Consider the following 6,298-nt stretch of genomic DNA (forward strand, 5'->3'; position numbering starts at 1 on the left):
TGGTCCGGACGATAATGAGTTTTCGGTAGGAAAAAGAAGCAGCCTCGAAATTTATCGACACGTACTTTGTCCCGAGCAAGAAATTGCTCGACGTTCGCTTTTGTAAAGCCTCCAACGACGTAGCTGTGCACGGACGAAGATAGAATTGCAAATCTTCAGATCTCAACAGACGGTAACTTAAGGATATTTCATCGAAATCTCTCCTCCTTTATCTCCTTTTTTTCTTTTTTTTTACGTAAACTTGGAGATCGATCTCCGTGCAGCCTCTCCGGGCCGCGGAGTTTATGGACAACAGGACGCGTAATACGCCGTAAAATTATACGGTATAAGTTGGAGAAACTGAGGGAGCCGTAATTTATTTTCTCGCATAATTAGCAAGGATCCCAGTCCACGGCATTGGGAGGGAGGGATAATTGTAAAAATACCGTTATATGCCCCAAACTAGAACAACGGTATTTTTGCATTAACGTGCCTCGCTGTAAGTCTCGCGAGAATTTTTTCAGTGTGTGCAACATGCTCGTGAAATATTATCGTTGTGGAACTCTGGCGGAATTTGTTCCAGAGTGTTCCATTAAAAGTCCACCTTCCGTATTGTTACAATTATTTCAATTATCCCAAGAAACCTGCCGCTCAAATTTGTACTCCCGCATAGAAATTTCTTGGTATTATCCCAAAGGCATGGTTAGAGACCCATCAGAATACTCAACTTTGACCCAAAATAGGTTATCTCGCTATAATAATTGGGAATCCCATTCTTGTTCCAAATATGAGTTCTCTGTCTAGAATTGGAATAGAAATATTACGAAAATTTGAGTTTTTTTAAATATTCTCTGCATTTGTTTCATTAATACAATAAGGACAAAACAAATATTTTTTCTGGCTTACATTATTTCATGTTAAAATGTAAAATAATACATAAAAATGACACAAATAAAATAATAAATAAATAAATAAATATATATAATATACATATATATTTTTTTTATTTAATATTTTTTATGTTCTCTAAAATGGAAATATATTATTTTGCTTTAAATATTCATTTATTTTATGTGAATTTCTCGGGCAAAATATTTGAAACGTCTTGAGTATTTATTCTTTACAAGTATGTGTGTGTATATACAATATTCGCAATAATTATCGAGATATAATTAAAGAAAATTTGTAAGTGGTAGATGAGCTGTAGTGACGACGTCTGCTGTCGTGTGCTTGTATATTAGGCCAAACAGAATAAAAATATCCTCTACCATTTTGCAAATGACCACGTAGATTTTTAGTTATTAATTGAAGAAGATTATCGCGCAACAATTTTCTTTGGTTAATAATTAAATATCTACGTGATTATTTGTAAGATAGTAGAGGATTTTTTGTTCAGTTTGACTTAATATACGAGCACACGACAGCAGACTACGTCGTCAGTACAGCTCATCTACCATTCACTAATCCTCTGCAATTAATATCTCAATCATTATTACTATTTTCGCAAAACGCTATTGAATTTTTGTGTTTACCAATCCGTTCTACACCTTCGCACGAAATTGTGAAATCGACCTGGGACATCCTGTATACTTGCAATGAGTAAAATATTCAGAGTGTGGCATATATTTTACTCAATTTTAGTTTAAAATGTAAACCAGAAAGAATCTTTGGGAAAACATTGAGAATAACCAAATGGGATCTGTATTAATTTTCCATTTAAATTCGCATGTTTAAAACATTACATTTCTAATCAGAATTTATATATATTTCTGTGTCCAAAAAGTAAGACCAATTTAAAATTTTTGTTAAACCTTTATTTATTATTCCAAATCTATTTCGTCGCCTTCAAAGTAATCCCCCTCAGACACAATACACTTATGCCAACGTTTTTTCCAACCCTCGAAACAGTTGTTAAAGTCGATCTCCGGAATGGCCTTCAAAGCTTTCTTCGATTCAGCTTGTATCTCTTCAATCGAGTCAAAACGGTGTCCCCGGAGCGGTCTTTTGAGTTTAGGGAATAGCCAGAAGTCACACGGTGCTAAATCAGGTGAATATGGTGGTTGTGGAACGATATGGGTCGAATTGTTAACGAAATGGTCTCGAAGAACCAATGCAGATGGCGCATTATCGTGGTGCAAAAACCAATAGTTGTCTTTCCACAATTTCGGCCTCTTTTTGCGAATAGCTTCACACAAACGACGCATCATTTGACACAGATGTCTGTCACAGTGCTACCAATTTAGAAAAAAAATATTTCTGACATTCGATATACCCGCGCAATTTAACTTGAAAATTGATCTTACTTTTTGCACACAGTAGTATTTCCCATCTGGAACCTGTGATTATTGTGGGAAATCAGGCTGGATCCTAATTGAATAAGTTAAATGTCAGATAGGAGAACGATGCTTGCCTTTTCGTGATTTCCTTTCATTTTCGAAGCGTCAGCTAACGTGCGATGCGCTTTCCTCGTGTGGCACCGATAGATACAAAAGCGCTCGCGATTGCGACGAAGCAGTCGTGCCAGCGGGAACGCTTGAACACGCGGCGCACGTTGCACCTGTGACGTGAGGTATGCATCACGCGTCGACGCAATCAGGCGGAAAAGTGCATAATAGTCGGCCGAGATGCAGCCGACGCGCGACGCGACGCGAAGCGCGGTGCGCAACTACTTCGACAATGGCTCGTAGCCGATAAGGGTACACACGATGTGTGACCTCTTTCTAGGTAAATGCGAGGCGTCTTACATGCGCGCTCGGTCATTGTAAATCGCCTGACATTTCAGCCGGGGCGCGACTTGCGCAATCAGTAGCTGAATCGACAATTAGACTGCGATTTTCGCACAATAAAGTGAGCGCTCTTACGTTCGGGCTTATGCAACGCGACCAGACTCCCATTGTCAAAGCTGGCTTCGAGAGATCGACGCGCAAGTAATATCTATTACTTATACAGGGTGTTCCCAAAAGGTGATACCAAATTTTAGGGATATGTAGTACTCGTTAAAACAAACCAAAAACTCTTAATGAATAGTACTCCGAAAAGCTTTTATTTTTGAGTTATTAAGCATTTTGTTCAAGTCGCGGTCTACCGCAGTCAACTAAATTTGGTTTGAACTGTCCAGCCTCACGTAAGCGTTGATGAATTTTGCTAAACATTCTTCTACTTGGCTGTCGGCGATTCGGATAAGCTGCGTGATACAAACATGCTGCTTTTGAAGCATTGCCCTTTGCTCTGCCATACATAAAATGAATATCCGTCATTTCAGAATTTGTGTAAAAATTAGCCATTTTTCAGATAACACAAAACTAGACACGGTCCACAATCCAAAGTTGAATACAACAATCCCTGCGTAATTAGGTGGTCACATACGGGCGTCCATGAATGTACTGACTAAGAGACTTGGAAACTGTTGTCAACAAATACGAAATAAACCTTGACTCTTTGACCTTCAATGACGAAACATGCCGAAATGTGTATTGACATGAGCCGAAGGCACATTGAACATTTATTGTAGATTTAATTTATTTTCTATTTTTCACAGAACAAAATGCTTCATAACTCAGAAATAAAAGGTTTTCGGAGTAGTGTTCATTAAGAGTTTTTGGTTTGTTTTAACGAGTACTACATACCCCTAAAATTTGGTACCACCTTTTAGGAACACCCTGTATAATATAAAACGAATGTCTGAGAACACGCATTCTATGTGAAAATGTGGAATACTAGAAGACTTCTCCAGTTTGATAAGGAAAAATGTCTAAAGTAATCAGTACTCTATCTGCTTAAGCAATATTACTTGACAAGAACTCTATTACTGGTCAGTAATTAAATTTCCTGGTCAGTTACTGACTAGATTCTGGCTTATTTTCTGCTTGAGATATTTTTACGCGGATGTTGCGAATATTGAAGTATAGGGACTTAAAAACAAATAAGTAGATAATAAGTAATAATTGCTAAACAATTAATAAGTAATTAATAGAGTCTAAATCTGGTGAATAATGTAACAAGTACTGATTATTGAGCGTTTCATCTACTTTTTCAGCGATGTTAATGAGATTAGTATTTTCCCAAATACAGATTAGATTTCAATCAGAATGCAAAATTTTGTCCCAAAATATATTATTCTACTACGATGTGTAGTAGTGAGGTTCCTGTTGGGAATCCCATTTTTGTCTCAAAATAGATTATCCCACTACGATATCAATTGAAGATCCCATTCTTGTCCCATATAGGTTCTTTGTTAGAATCGGAACTGAAATATTAAGGAAATTCGAGCTTCTGTAGCTTAAGTATTTTCTGCATCAGTTTCTTTAATGCAATAAAGACAGTAAAAATGTTTTTTCTGGATTATATTATTCCATGTTAAAAATAACACATTAAAATAATACATATATACAGAGATATTTTAAGATAAAAGACATAAAGATGGGATGACCAAATGAAAACTATCTAGGTTTCCCACTTAGACTTGCATGTTAAACATTTTTAATCAGAACCTATATAGATTTCCTATCTAGAAGCTATGATTAATAAGAGAAATTGAGCTGGATCCTAATTAGATCTTAAAGTATTTTCTATGGGCAGTTAGTTGCGTTTCATAAACAATAAGCTTCTTTTCAACGACTCGGTATCTCATTTCGAATGCATACAGCATTATGCAAATTACTCGTATTAATTAAAGAATAGAGAAAGAGGAAGATAAAGATGAAGGCCACACGCACAATCTTCAGCGAAGAATCTCTCTTTCTCTCTCTTGACGTTTAAAATATGAAGTTTAAAATTTTCCCCTTGCGGCGTTTCCCTTCCGTGATCTCTCGTCGCACAATAGTCCGCGTAAAATCCTCATAGAGCATTGCAGCGCGGAACAAAGGACCAGTCATTTTCGTCCTTGTAATTGGCTAATTATTCACAGAACAGCGCGCCTCGCTGTCTGCTGTTTACGCGCGCGAGAGCGATCCTCCGCGAAGAAAAACAAAACCATCCGAGGATACTCACGTTTTATTCCTCGTGTTGCGCCACGTGCGGCGTATACCTGGGACTACCGACACACTCACACACACGCACATACACACACACATACACGTGGACGCGCGCGAGGATGTATCGTGTCGTGCATGCAGGTAGGAATAAAAAAGTTGAAGGTACAGGACGTGCGGGAGCATACGCTGAGAGTTAAGCCCAGAGCTAACCGGAATATCGGAAGACAGCTTTTCGATACAGTGATTCTCGCAAGACTCGCGCGCACGTGTGCAGTTATGTATGCAGCAGGGAGAATGTCGTAACGAGTACGTTGCTCTTTGTTCTCCTGCCTCCTTTGGAAACCTGGATATCGCGCGATATCGACCAGCGTGTGATGCTAACCAAGCTATTTCGCACACAATCTAGATTCAGGGAAACGATAATGCACGGTCAAATCGATTCACGACGAGAGAACCGTCGGATTTATCTCACTCTCGTCAATTGTCGCTTCATTCTTACCATTTAGGTCGTCTCGTGTCTGCGTTGTCAGCTGTTGTTAACCTTTTCAGAGATACCGACACATGTGCAGTGAGAAAAAGACACTCAAAGATTTACTTGCGGGGAATATAATATTTACTTACAGAAATAAGTTTTATATCCCATAAATCAAATTTTAAGCATTTCTTTTTTCAGAGTGTGTATACGTTTAGATACGTTTGATTTTCCTTATTCAATTCGAGCATTGTCGCTGCAAAAATCTAATGAACATTAATGTGAATAAATATTCGCCGCAAAATTCCACAACAGGACAAAGAGAAATCTCGTCATATGATTGAGTGATGTCGCGTATGTTACTTTTTAAAATCAAACCAGTTTCTTTTGATCCAATAAATTCACCTCTGAAGAGGCTAATACATCTGCAATATTGTTATCGTTATTATCGTAATTTACTTCCGGCGTATCGACTCGGTAAATAGCAGCGAGACGTAGTAAAAAGTAAACAGTAAAGTCGATTCGGCAGTCACTACTTGCGGTAATCGAGCGAAAGTCGTGTCGTCGCTTCTCCGCCTCGAGTCGTTGATTAAAGATGGAGAAGATCGGCGAACGGCTGCGCGTTGTTCCCCGGGAAGAGAGCATCGGACCACTTACCTGAAAAAGAAGAGAGAAAATGAGAAAAAAAAATAAAGAAATTTTCATCGGTTAGCTTCCTCTCCGAGGCGGAGGAAACGGTGAAATAAAGAACAGGAAGACACTTCGTTAATGAAAGAAACTGGTGAGGGCGGGAAGGAACGGGCGAGCTTCTCTGAGTGCTCCTCGAAGTGCGCCATTCTGAGCTTCTCGGTATTAAGTATATACCGGGGGGGGG

At 38.6% G+C, this 6,298-nt stretch overlaps 1 protein-coding gene across 1 annotated transcript in view; it reads right to left on the reverse strand.

Annotated features, from left to right (window-relative positions):
- Positions 1–6,298, reverse strand: part of LOC116846245 (tyrosine-protein kinase transmembrane receptor Ror) — a 549,039-nt gene that overhangs the window by 268,291 nt on the left and 274,450 nt on the right. The gene's annotated exons all lie outside the window — the stretch shown is intronic.

This window comes from Odontomachus brunneus, unplaced genomic scaffold, assembly GCF_010583005.1.
Source record: "Odontomachus brunneus isolate Ranch 3 - 2012 unplaced genomic scaffold, Obru_v1 Obru_scaffold_062, whole genome shotgun sequence".
Classification (NCBI taxonomy): domain Eukaryota; kingdom Metazoa; phylum Arthropoda; class Insecta; order Hymenoptera; family Formicidae; genus Odontomachus; species Odontomachus brunneus.